This window comes from Trachurus japonicus, chromosome 24 (genome assembly GCF_045865225.1).
Source record: "Trachurus japonicus isolate A0001 chromosome 24, Traja_1.0".
Lineage (NCBI taxonomy): Eukaryota > Metazoa > Chordata > Actinopteri > Carangiformes > Carangidae > Trachurus > Trachurus japonicus.
In genome coordinates this window covers 21,212,921-21,227,461 of record NC_140930.1, presented here as the reverse complement: position 1 = coordinate 21,227,461, position 14,541 = coordinate 21,212,921, and positions in this window count along the sequence as shown.

Below are 14,541 nucleotides of genomic sequence, written 5' to 3'. Positions count from 1 at the left end.
GCATCTGATCTGATATAAACTCTCCCAACCTGAGTATAATCTGTTCCGCAATAGAGACACTGTGCAAATGGGTCATATCACCTGATTTAGCGACAAAATATAATATTGAATGATAACTAGTTTGACCATCTGGTGTTACACAATATGATTCCCATACTTTTAAGTTTAACAGTTAAGTTGGCATCAAATTTTCAAACAGCCAGTATATTGTATTATACTACTACATGTCCTAGTTAGCCATCCATCCAGCTTGAACATCTCCACCTAGCTTAAAGGGATAGTTCACCCTAGAATGATATTTCGCTCATTATCTACTCACCCTCATGTGGACTAAGGGCTGGAAGAAGTTTGAGAGTCCTCCGTCCCTTCTCTGAGTTACAGGGGGTCTCAGCGTAGCAGTGCATGTCCATATAACGGTTGTAAAGGGACACCAGAGCTCTTCGTAAAAAAACACATACAAAAAAACATCCAAATACCTCCATGCTGCTCGTATGTAATGTCCGTCTTGTGCTGAAGCCCCAAATTGCGTAATTGTCCCGAAAAAAATTAAATAAGTCTATATTTTAAGCTTGTTTGTAGCGGAAGCTTCTCAAAGCTCCTCTTCCTGGTCCGTCCAAATCTCGCGTGATTTGCGCCGGCGTCAGTGCGGTTACTGCGAATCACGCGAGATTTGGACAGACCAGGAAGAGGAGCTTTGAGAAGCTTCCGCTACAAACAAGCTTAAAATAGACTTATTTAATTTTTTCGGGACAATTACGCAATTTGGGGCTTCAGCACAAGACGGACATTACATACGAGCAGCATGGAGGTATTTGGATGTTTTTTTGTGTGTGTTTTTTACGAAGAGCTCTGGTGTCCCTTTACAACCGTTATATGGACATGCACTGCTACGCTGAGACCCCCTGTAACTCAGAGAAGGGACGGAGGACTCTCAAACTTCTTCCAGCCCTTAGTCCACATGAGGGTGAGTAGATAATGAGCGAAATATCATTCTAGGGTGAACTATCCCTTTAACAACAATGAACCTGTTACATTACCATCAAGCTGAGAGTTCACCTTGGTGGTTGTTGAGAGAATGTTCCAGCTTTCTCCTCAAGTATTTGGAGGGAACACTTTTTTTTTTTTTTTTTTTTTAAGTATATTTTTTGGGCTTTTATTGCCTTTAATTGATAGTGCAGTCGAGAGAGACAGGAAATGGGGAGGCAGAGAGCGGGGGAATGACACGCAGGAAAGGGCCATCCGACGCGGGACTCGAACCGGGGACGCCTGCACCGAGGACTGAGCCTCAACATGGGTCGGCAGCTCTACCCAGTGAGCTAAACGCCGCCCCTGGAGGGAACACTTTGATGGTGAGATCTTCCATACTCAGGAGTGAGTCTAAACTTCACAAGCCACAAGGAACAAGAATCCTGATTAGAAGCAATCATCATTTTTCATCATTTGCAGCATAACACACTGTTGCTCGACTAGGCAGCCAGTCCTCCTTTTTTGCTTTGACCTTAAAATTGACTAAATAGACAATTACCTGTTTTCCTTTCGACTCATATTGGTTAACTAATGATTTACATAGTTTTAATCATGTCCAGATTGCCTGCTTTTGGATCCAATTTGCCAAGTCTAATAGGACAATGCACCTATGGCTTATAACACACATATTTAACCTGTTCATTACGGAAATGTATTGTTAGTAGACTGTAATTTCCCTATAAGTCAAATTTCTGTTTGGCTTATATTTTGTTCCTCTTTAATCCTAACCATTCTCCAGTGAAACCACAGACTGACAACATCCCAAAATCTATAATAAAACTTGAACCTTCCCCTCCACCCACATCAGGGGATCATCCAAATGAATGTCATTGAGCCACTTCCTGTTCTGACTAGACCTCTATTTGGCAAAGATGGTTTGTAATGATAAGTATGGTGGCCTTAGTGCATGTGCCATTTGTACCATTTGCATTAGGTGTTAGTATTAGTGCAGTTCAGCTATGTGAGCTTCTTGAAATCTTGTGAAGACATGAACTACGGTTACCTCTGAGGTGACAGCTCGTCAGCGTGAGTGACACGTTGAGGTGGAAACCTGACCGAGCGAGGGGAGGGAAAACAGACGTCTAACACTTCCTGCCCCCAGGAGTAAAAGTTGCATAATGAGCTGTAACCCTGAATACCGTCTTGTCCTCTCTGGGTCGGACTAGACTGAAGAATATTACGCACATGCTTCATATGTTTCTGGCCCGAGGGGGGGGCAATGTGAGCATCAAGCCTGAGTATCTGATGTCACATAACTGGATTTGCACACATAGAAGTGGAAAAGTTCAACCACAAAGTCTCTGGGTCCAGGTTTTTGTAAATGAGCATAGTTCAGTCATTAAGTAGTTTTCCTCCCTGAGCTTTTATACCTCTTGTCAAGGTTTAGAAAGATTAGTTTCCCTGCTGGGGGCCTGAGGATGACACACATCTCTGGAGCCATTTCAAATGGAATGGATTGCTATGGAAAATCTGTTACTGGCGGAGTAAACAGGTCATGCAGTCTCCCCACAGAAAGGAGATGAGTTGTGAGTGAAGTCAGTTTCTGGCCACTACCACTCTCTTTTGTGTTTTACTTGGGTCAGCTGTTGGGTTGTCAGCTAATCAAACAGTCAGCGGTTCGATTCCCAGCTCCTCCAGCTTGTGTTTCTAAGTGTTCCTGGCCAAGATACTGAGGTTATGTATTGACTACTACTTTTTTCATATTAGAGACAATCCCAATCCCTAAAAATGCATATAAAATGGTCATTCATGCATGACCCAGTGTAAAGACTGAACAGATTATCTACTCTGCAATTGATTAGTTGCAAAAAATACCTCCAGAAAACAGAGACAGCAACTGAACAACAGCTGCTTGAGAAGACAACAGGTCAATATTGCTTGTCATTTGTTGTTCATGACAATTCCATATCATCAATTTCAAAGGTCTTTGTTTTAGCAATAACGTTTCAAGAGCAATGCGTTCTGAAATAACCCTGAACCAGAAATGTCCTTTGTCATATCTGGTGCGTGAATGTGCATGTATGCTGGACATGTAGGGAAAAGTGCAATATGAAGGTGCGCATGAATGGGTGTATATGACTCCCATTTTAAAGCTCAGTGACAAGTTGATAAGACTGTAATAGCTCTATATACATGCAATTGGTTTCTTTTGTCTTTTTTTTTTTTTTACTTTAAATACATCTGTATAACAGCAGGCTTGTCAGCTTCAGTCTTGTTGTGTGTTTATTGAACAACATCATACTAGTTCAGGTGCATGTGGTCTTGCACAATGTGGCACATCTGTCTGTGCTGCCTTGAACGTCAACAACAGACAAACATTGACTGCATTTGACTCCTCATGAGCTGCAATTCCCTTTGCTGCCAATAAATGAACAATCACATTCTTGTCATTTTTAAAAACATTAAAGGAAATGCCTGAAGTAGCAGTGCGTGTCATCATACAGCATGGGAATTCTAACAAGAGGCCCTTCCACAGTTCCTTCCTTCTTATCAGTTATGAGCCTTTTGTTCTTTGTGAGTATGTGCTGCCTCTGGGTTGGGCATGTCATTATAGAACTATCTGTATTGCAAAATGGAGGGTGCAAAGTTAATGAAATGCCTTTTTAACAACCAGTCTCCCTCTGTGGCCACAAGCAAAGGACAATGACTCTGTTATGTAGTTGGGTTTTAAGATGGGACACAGGCAGCGGTGTCTGTTGGAGAGTCAGAGGTTTTGCCCTCTGTGAATGTACTTTTGTGATGGCGCTTCACAAAAGAGCCACACATCATGTCAAACTAGGCCGTGTACAATGAAAGAGCATTATGCTGGGATGTATAGACTTGTACCATCTGGATTCCTGGCAAGTGACAGAAAAGAGCGTTGGGAGGCAGAGACTCTGAGCTTTGTTTAATTTTCATTAAGGACCAGGCGGGATTTATGAGGTCCGTACCCACTGGGGATGATGGCACGTATGAAAATACAATGTCTGCACACAGACACAGATATCTAGGCAGTGCCAGATATACAGATGAATCATCTCTTTCAGTCTGCAGGTGTGGTATTGTGCAGCCAAAATGAAATCAGGTCAGCTTTGAAGTCCCCTGCTAAGCACTGGAGAAGTTTCGAGGGAAGCTGAGCGGCAAGGAACTAAAAAAGTAAACAGCTGGAATGTTTGCGATGCAAGACAAACATGCGTGTTAGCTGAGCGTCTCCAACCGTGGCACCAGCTTGGTGTTAAGAGTTGTTGCATAGTGTCTTAAACACCAATCACATCGCATCTTGATGTTCCTGCATCAGAAGTTTGTCCTGGAATTAACATTCTGAACACAATTTATCATATATTTATGTAGACGCCATCTCATTTCTAAACCACGTCTTCAAAGTGCTATGATAAAGAAGCGTCCATGTGTCTCACAAACAGTTAACTGTATGTATGTCAAGTGTAGCCTATATCATTCTGTGTTATCATCTCAATTGATTGTCAGATTCCATCCATTCAGTGACATTTAGAGCTTATGATTAAGATATTTATTTTCTAATTCAGAGATTTTAATGATAACCTACATTATTGATTCAATAATGCGCAATATCAATATCTTCTAACTAATCATCATGTCAGTCAGAGTTGAAAAATGGCCAGATGTGTTTTATAGAGAACACTATGATACTTCAGTGAAGTTGACCTTAGACCTTCTGGATATAAATTCCTAACTTAATTTTATCCTTATCGACATTTGAGTTAAAGTGTGTCGTAAATTAATTTGTGAGTTATGGCCAACGCGTTTTGTGAGGTCACAGTAGATATGGAATGTCATTAAATTGCCTCCGGGGCTAATATATTGCATTCGCAAGAGCATGAGAGTATACTGTGACTTTGACCTTTGACCACCGAAATTGAATTAGTTAATTTCTTGTTTGTGCCCAATCTAAATACATTTTTTCTTGAGAGGCGGTCTTGAGATACAACATTTATGAGACCAAAAACTCGTTGAACTTGACCTTTGACAACCAAAATCTAATCAGTTTATCGCTGTGAATGTTGTGCCAATTTAGGGAAGGTGTTATTGAGATATTTTGTCCAGAAGAATGGAACACCCAGACTGACAACCTGGAAACAATATGAATGAAAATCATTTTTAAATCAATATTATTTTAACGCCAGATATAGTTTTGCTGTTTATTTTATGTGTATCGTGTTCTTTTTTATGTATCAGTAAAAGCTCTATATGAATACAATGAGGCTAAAGTGCTATGTAAATACAGTGCATTTAGCATTTACAGAATAAAGGTGCTATATACTGTATAAATGGTGCTACGGTGACATGACAGGAAGACATCAGACTTTAATAGACTTGGCTTTACAGTAGATTCAGGCTAAGCTGTAGTATTGTTAAGGTTAGCAGATACTCAGCTCTCTCAGAGCAGTGCCAAACAGGAAGCTGGAATAATAACAGCCCCTCAGCTGTATGTCACCGCCCCAGCACATCAAATTCATCCTTACATCCTTGGGGTTATAAGGCTGAAAGTTTCATGTATTTGTCCGGGGGCCTAAGGCCATCCACCATGTGCAATTTCAAACCCGTGCGACCTTCACAAGTGTCAAAGGTCACTGATTTGTGACCTTTTTGACCCTGTTTCCTTGAATAAAACACCAAGACTTTGATGCGGGAAGCTGAGATTTTGATAGGTTGTCCAGAATGTCTAGTAGATTGTGTGTGCAAAAGATTCAGAGCTCTGTGACATTCAGAAGGGTCACAAATAGCCAAAAAGCAATGCTCCTTTCTCTGACCTCATATTAAAGGAGAAATGCAATTCTTTAATAGCTTCCAGATGCTTTGGCCTATCAGGCTGAATTTTTAGCTAAAGGAGCTGGTGTACGATCAGGAAGTAAGGGAGCTGTGCATAAAGCCAATTGGTAAGTGTCAAAGGTCACAGGGGTCAAACATCAAAGTGAATCCAGCCATTCCTGCTTTTTCTCAACAAAACATACACGCTTTAAGTTATCATCATGAAATATTAATAGGTTGTATATCAGAGAGTCCTCTATCAGAATATTTTGGTCCCGTTGCTCTAGGGCCCCAGGGGGCCCCGGGGGGCCACTTGGCTTTCCCATGCTCCCACAGAGTTGGGTCTCGGGGTGATGGATAAGGGCCTCACCATGAGTCCACAGGCCAAGTTTCAAGTGATTTGGTCGGTTTCTATGGAAATGGCGGCCTCAAGGATACAGAGGAATGCGACTGTTTGAAGCCCCGCCTCTCGAAAAGTAATGGCTCGATCAGGACCAAACACACATCTACGCGTTCGTCTTGGGCCCCCGAACCATATATTACGAAATCAGAACTGTACGACTTTTGGAAATGTGTTTTGTCTATTTCGGCTTTTCAGACTCAGAGTCTGTCAGACTTAAAGCGTGAGAGACCCTCTTAGTCAGAAAAGCCGAAATAGACAAAACACATTTCCAAAAGTCGTGCAGTTCTGATTTCGTAATATATGGTTCGGGGGCCCAAGACGAACGCGTAGATGTGTGTTTGGTCCTGATCGAGCCATTACTTTTCGAGAGGCGGGGCTTCAAACAGTCGCATTCCTCTGTATCCTTGAGGCCGCCGTTTCCATAGAAACCGACCAAATCACTTGAAACTTGGCCTGTGGACTCATGGTGAGGCCCTTATCCATCACCCCGAGACCCAACTCTGTGGGAGCATGGGAAAGCCAAGTGGCCCCCCGGGGCCCCCTGGGGCCCCTAGAGCAACGGGACCAAAATATTCTGATAGAGGACTCTCTGATATACAACCTATTAATATTTCATGATGATAACTTAAAGCGTGTATGTTTTGTTGAGAAAAAGCAGGAATGGCTGGATTCACTTTGATGTTTGACCCCTGTGACCTTTGACACTTACCAATTGGCTTTATGCACAGCTCCCCTACTTCCTGATCGTACACCAGCTCCTTTAGCTAAAAATTCAGCCTGATAGGCCAAAGCATCTGGAAGCTATTAAAGAATTGCATTTCTCCTTTAATATGAGGTCAGAGAAAGGAGCATTGCTTTTTATTATTTGCTATTTGTGACCCTTCTGAATGTCACAGAGCTCTGAATCTTTTGCACACACAATCTACTAGACATTCTGGACAACCTATCAAAATCTCAGCTTCCCGCATCAAAGTCTTGGTGTTTTATTCAAGGAAACAGGGTCAAAAAGGTCACAAATCAGTGACCTTTGACACTTGTGAAGGTCGCACGGGTTTGAAATTGCACATGGTGGATGGCCTTAGGCCCCCGGACAAATACATGAAACTTTCAGCCTTATAACCCCAAGGATGTAGACGTTATTAGACAAAAGGCTTCTAAATCTAGGCTTTGAAGGCCGAGAAACGAGCCTGGACAGTCAGCTGTGACCCTTCTGGACGTCCGACAGATCTGAAATTCTACAGAAACTTTGTCCCTAGTGCTCTGAACAAAATCAAATCAAAATCTCAGCTTCCCGCATCAAAGTCTTAGTGATTTATTCAAGGAAACAGGGTCAAAAAGGTTAAATTTAACACTAATCAGTGACCTCTGACCCTTGAATTCATAATAATGTTTTTCAGATAAAAAATAAAATGTCACTCATTGAATTAAAAATTACAATAAATATGATGTGATGTGGACCAGAAAGATGCTGGTGAAAATTATGAAAAAAAAGGAAAAAAGAAAGAAGTCAAGCCAACTTTTATGCACTTTATTGTTGAATTTTAACAATATAGCACCCTTTTTTTATTCAATGTTGAAAACAAAAAAGATGTTAAGACCTTTTAGTTACTAAGAAAATAATATAAGCTCAATTTGTTTTATTTTTTCATTTGCTGGCAACAGCAAGCTCAACCAATCAGACACGTCACTGATAAATATGAGGATTATGGGTAATGTAGTGCTTCTCCGTGATATGACATTGGAAACAAAGCGTGTTTTCTTAAAATAAAGTTGATATTACAAAGGGCTTTTGGACTCAGCAGAAGCACATAATATTGTTACACAGTCTTCCTTGGATGGTTACAGCGTTATGGCTAATAATCAGATCTTTCTTCAGAATATTGATTAAACAGAGCAGCTTTTTGAACGCGGAAGTGGTCTTCACCTGTAGAATCCACAACCCCCCCCCTCCTGGTCTGACGCAGCTTCCGGCAAGGACGTAATTTATTTATTTATTTATTGATTGATTATTCTGCACCAAACACCATGATCACTAAATAAATAAATAAATAAATAAATAACCGAAAGGATGTCCTTGCCGAAAGTTACGTCAGACACAGCAGCATCAGGTTCAATAAAGATTTAAGGAAAAGTTAAAAAAAAAAAAAAAAAAAAAAGTTATTCTCTGCTCACAGCGTCCGTCAGTGCCGCAGCCGGGTCGACTGGATCACTTGCTCTGAGCGTCACATATCGCCGCGAAGGGAACTGCATTGGAATCAACTGAAAGCCGAGCGCGTCAAAACCTGACGAAAAACGGGCACCTAATGAGTCAGGCATGTGACGAGGAGGGACAGTGACCGTTCGTCAGGCTGTTGACGCACTGGGAGTGAGGGAGAAACGGTCCCGCCCCCCTTCGTCAAAATCCGACGATGAGGGATTTGCATTCAAGTCTATGAGTGGCCCTAGCAACACTGGGATCTTCTGCTTCAAACAAGCTTAAAACATAGACTTATTTAATTTTTTTTGGAACAATTTCTCATGTTGGGGCTTCAATACAAGAGGGACATTACAGACGAGCACTATGGAGGTATTTGGATGTTTTTTGGTGTGTCTTTTTGGACGAAGAAAAGTGAGCTCCGTTCGCAACCGTCATATGGACATGCAGTGCTGCACGGAGCCCCGCTGTAACCGGACTTAATTTTTTTTTTTTGTTACATTGTTTCCATATAGTCCAGTAAAGTTCGCTTTCACACTGCTATTATGACAGCGGACTAAAGGATCTACCGACGTCATGACGGATGAGCGTGCGTCTGACGTTAGCGCATAGAAAGTGCTCTGAAAAAAATAAAATAAAAATATGTGTAAAAAAAAAAGTGTGAGTGTGAGTGTGAGAGAAATAAAAGCTCTGACTTGCTGGGGCAGACGTTGTTTGGTGTCACCTGCTGATCCGTCTTTTTCAGACTTTTTTCGGCGGAAAAAATATATATTCGGGTCATTATATAAAAAAATAGGCTTGCATGTATCGTTTGGGGATTTATATTAAACACTCTACTGTTTAATTCCGTGTAAACGTTTACAAGTGTAGCCTACACTGACACACCCATCCCTCTGACCAAATCTGGATATGATCTCCTCCTCTCCCAAAGTGTTGCCGCCGGTTGCCGCGGCTCCTCTTTCCTTTTTTTCTGTTTATTTACTTTTTTCGGCACGAGCACATCTGACGTTATTTCCTGTATTTGGTCTGATAGTTCGAACCTTCCAAAAAAATGCTTTCACACTACGCAGCAGCGGACCTTGGTCCAGGATAGTCCGGACCGAGACCACGTCCTGAGGCTGGACCAAAGACTCGGTCTTTAGTCCGGACCGTGGTCCGGGGGAGCTTTCACACCTGTCAATTTGATCCGAACTATCTGGAAAGTCCGAAAGTCCGGACCAAACGAGGTAGGTGTGAAAGCCCCCTCAGAGAAGGCACAGAGGACTCTGAAACTTCTCCCAGCCCTTAGTCCACATGAGAGTGAGTAGATAATGAGTGAAATTTGAATTTTGGGTGAACTATCCCTTTAACCTAGGGTGCATGTCTTTTTAGACTGTAGGAGGAACTATTTAGTTTACATTTTTAAATAAAGCATGACAACAACTGTCATTTTTAAATTGTGTTTTATATTGTTTTCATATATTTTGCTGATTGCAATTATAGAATGTGAGTGTGTTTTGTTGAAAGCCAGGCTGGATGTGCTGTGAAGACAGGCTACAGTGGGTTTAGCTGCTGTACAAGCAAATCTCATATTGTCTCAGAGAACAGAGAGCTTTTTAAGTGTGAAAACAGTGAAGACCTGTCCAAGAGTTGTGTTTGGACAACACTGACATATAACAGGAGAAACACTGAAATAGTTTATTCTTGGACACATCAACGTGAAATTATTAACTTTACTGATTATCCATCTAATTATCTGTCCTGCTTCTTTCAGCGGCCTCAATAGACTGGAGGCAAGGCAAGGCAATTTTATTTGTATAGCCCGTTTTTACAAACAGTTTGTCTCAAAGGGCTTTACATGGCATCGTAACAACATCCTCTGTCCTTAGACCCTCACATTGACTGAGGAAAAACTGGAGAGAAAAGTAAAACATCCCATAATGAGCTTCTGATGCTGAGCTCAACAGGTGAGGAGCGTATTCCCTCAGCTGAACATCTATAGAGGAGACGCTCAGAGAGGAAGTCAGGAGGAGGAAGGGGAGGAGGAGGAGGAAGAGGAAGGAGGAGAAGGAGGAAGAGGAGGAGGAGAAGGAGGATGAAGGGCTAAGAGGTGGAGTAGAAGAAGAAGGAAGAGGAGGAGGGAGTGGAAGAGGAGGAAGAAAAGCAAGAAGGAGGAGGGGATAGAGGATAGAGCAGAGAAGAGGAGGAGGGAATTGCTGATAGGGAATCTATCGGCAATTCTATCATAAAACCTTTTAATGTCGTGCCTTTCTTCTCTGTACTATCTTGTGTGCCACTTTATCCTGTTGGATCAATTCTCTTTAGTTAAAACTCATAATTTCATCAATTTTGTCCACAAATTTCACTGGTTATTTTCAGCACGGTGCAAGAAAATGAGTGCATGTGTTTGTACAAGTGTGCCTCCATATCCTGTGTATCTGTGTACACATTCATAAGAGTGTGTGTGTCCTTTTTAACCCACTTAGTATCTCTCGGAAGGAGAGGAGAGCATCTCTGCAGCTCATCTCATCAAACAGTGTGAGGCCTGCACTTGTGAGGGCAAAACACTTCTGGGCTTCATCATCGCCATGACAATAGTCAGAGGTTGTCATGATCGCACGTCTCTTTCTCCATTATATTAAAGGAACTGCAACCATCACTCTGATGCTTTCATTATAATAACAAGCTCCTTATTTTGTTGCAGAACATCTCATTCATCTTCACAGTCTTTCCCTCTCACAGACAGACACACACATCATGCAAAGACAAAGCTGGTGGGGTCACATATTTGCCTGGTGCATTTTTGTGCTCCACGTCAGAAATGCTCATTTTCCTGTTCTCAGATGTGACCCTGCGGCTCAGGAAGTTCTTTGCAGCTGTACCACCGTCCCAACTTTGGCAGCTGCTCTGAATGGCAGGATGTCCTGTTTAAAGTTCCCCTGAGAGTCACTGTGGCAAGGTTCACTGACCACCGGAAGGATCCCCAGTGCCACGAAACAAGGTGGTACATTTGGCTCCAGCAGCAATGCAGCGGCCACGGCCATCACTAAGCTGTGTTATCGTCTTGCAATTATTCTAAATCCATCCCAGAATTAACTGGTTTGTATAGATGTTACCTGAGTCAAAACTCTTCTTCTATCCCCAGTACATTTCACCCTTTTGCTTCACAATCTGTCTTGAACACGCAGCACTGCTCAGAGGACAAATTATAACCTCATGTCTTGTAGATGCAACGATGGCCGAAGCTCTAAATATAGTATACTTTGACTTTGTGTTCCATTTAAAATTAATTTATCCTTAATTAATGCATCAACCTTGATAGCAGACAAATCTGCAAAGTTCTAGATTCATTTCTGCAGTGATCTGTGTGAAGAGCTGCTCGCTCTGAGCCTCCTGGCTCCGATTTGCTGATTGTTTTCTGAGTGATCCAAAGGAAATATAGCACATTTTAAGTAAAAATAAGACCTTATTTAGATATCCTAGGGATTGTTGTGACATCATAAAGTAACAGAAGTCCCGGCAGCTGATTTTAAGTCTCACTTTCTGAATAAGGGTTCTGTGCATTTCTCTGTGAACTGAGGCTTTGATACTTTGGCAGAATATAGAAGCTATACCTGCGTCCTTAAAATCATTTATTTCTACATTATTTACATGACCGGGTTCCCTGTATGTCCACCACAAGGAATTTTTCAGTAATCAATTGAACTAAGTTGTTCTCCACAGCTTCATACAGAAAGTCTTTACAGGAAGCACAGGTGACTTTCAGACTGGAAATACATTTTTCTAACCTGCAGGAAGCATGCAAAACTCATCTGCTGGACTTTCCTGTGCACAAATCAACGTCTTGTCACAGAGGAATTATTTTTACTCCACTTATCAGCTGTGGAGCATCCTCTAAAGGTCACAGGTTTCACCATGTGGTCAGTCAGTTTACACAATGAGGGCTTCTTCTTTACAGGAACGTTTTCACGACTTCAGATAAGCAAGATGTCTTTCTGTATGCCATCATTGTTTACCAGTCCGATAACATGACTTGTTAGGGTCATTAGATGCTGGGGACTGTGGGCTCAGGATGACACGATGACTGCATTCCATCAGAATGTCAATGCCCCCAGCCCAGCTGAGCCCAGCTCACTTCCTGTGGATCAGGGCTTTCTCTCATGCACCGCTGAATGGGGATGGTGTGACAGTGCTGAATTGGGTTCCTGTTTTTGCTCTTCAATCGAAAGTGATCCGCTTGCCAAGGTTCTGCCCACTTTTCAACTTTCTACCCATTTTAACAGACCCAGGAGCCTCAGGAAAGGGTTAGAGAAAGTAGGGAGCTACATTATAAAATACCCTGGGGCTGAGGAATTTCCTCACTGACCAGAGAGGATCAGAAAAGAATTCTTTTTTGTTTTAACATAGAAAAGTGTTCGTTTTAAGTGTCATTGTATGAACTTCCTTAAGGGGATTTTCTGAGGAAGACAGCATTTTTGATGTGGAAAGAAATGTTGACTCTGGTTTTGGTTTGTACAAAAAAAAATCAAGTTAGTCCTTCTTTGCACAATTTTCAATCTCGATGTCAGCTGACAGCCTCCACACAAATCAAAGTTTAGATGGCCCCTAAATTACACTTTTATTTTGTGTTGATCCATGAGAAGAGCTGTCCATTATCTACACGGTTTATCTGTGCAGGGTCATGGGAGAGCAGCTGACATAATGTGAGGGAAGGGTACACCTTATAAACAGGTAAACAGTCTATCACATAGCCACATGTAGTCTCCAGTCAACCCAGTGTGAATGTTTTGGGACTGTAGGAGGAAGCTGGAAAACCTGGAGAGAACCAATGCAGGTCTGGGAATTGAGCCCAGAACCATCTGCACCACTGTACTGCCCCAAAAGGAGGATACTTTTGTAGAACCAAAAACCATCTCCAACTGTCTTCAATCTTCACCCCCATGCTTCTCTCTGGTTCCCTTGTTCTGACATCACAAACTTACAGAAATTCCTAAAACTAGAACCAGTGAATCAACACACTGCAACAAACTGGTGGAGTTTGGTCTGGAAGTTTGGTCTTGTTGACGAGGCAGATGAGAATCAGGTGTGTCTGACTGAGACCAGCCAGAACCAGTGTCAACACCACACCCATCCCCCCAAGACAGACGGTGGAGACGGAGACAGGGAACCAAAGAAAAAGGAGGATTCTAACAGTAGAAGCCCTTACACACCGAGGATGTCAATATTTTTTTCCTAAACTCTGGTTTTCATCACAAGTCCTTTCACACAGACAGCGATGAAAATGCGACATGAGCTTTTTCAGAGTGAAGTCGATTTTTCTGAGCTTTCGCCTGGCAAATGAATGCATCAACCAATCATGTTGCATGAGGAGGGTCACAACCTTACACAACAGCATGGCTACAATGTTAACAGCCAGTGTCTCTCACCACCTTATCTTGTTTGACAAAGGACACAAACATTACAAAGACAACAAAATAAAATAAAGGAGAATGTGTGGCGAAGCATCGTCAAACAGCTCGGGTGTCAGGATAGCGATCAGGTAGTTACTGTGTTGGAGGTAGTAGAGTTGGTAACAAGACAACAGTGGCAAAGCAGGTTTGGCTAACATAAACAAACCGGTGTTGAATATGTGAGGGATAATCAACAATAGGTGTCCTTTGTACAGTTTTAAGGCACGACATGGAGGTAAAGAACCACCCAGCGTGAAGTGAACATTTGCGTCGCATTCGCATTGCCACGGCTATGAATGACTTTGATTTGAAATATTCGCCGCTTTTGCATTTTCGTGTCTTTTATTCATCACATCTCTGGTTTGTATGGGCCTTAAGGCTAATTTTCTGAAAACTGATTGTGTGCATTCCTCTGTATAGTGAGGCTTTGAGTGTCTAGTACAGGGTTAAGCTTCAATAATGATGGGTCCTACACTCTGTATTGTGTAACCAGATCTTTTATGAGACTCTCGCAACTTGAACAACGATCAAAGTCATGTCTGAACACTAGGGTTGTATATCTCCACCACTGAGGCCGATTCGATACGCATCTCGATACGCTGCCACCGATACGATACATTAACGATACACTGAAGCTCCCGTCGATACGATGCGATACGATTCACTCCTGTTCACGATGCGATGCGATTCAAATGCGATTTGATAACGATATGACTTATTTA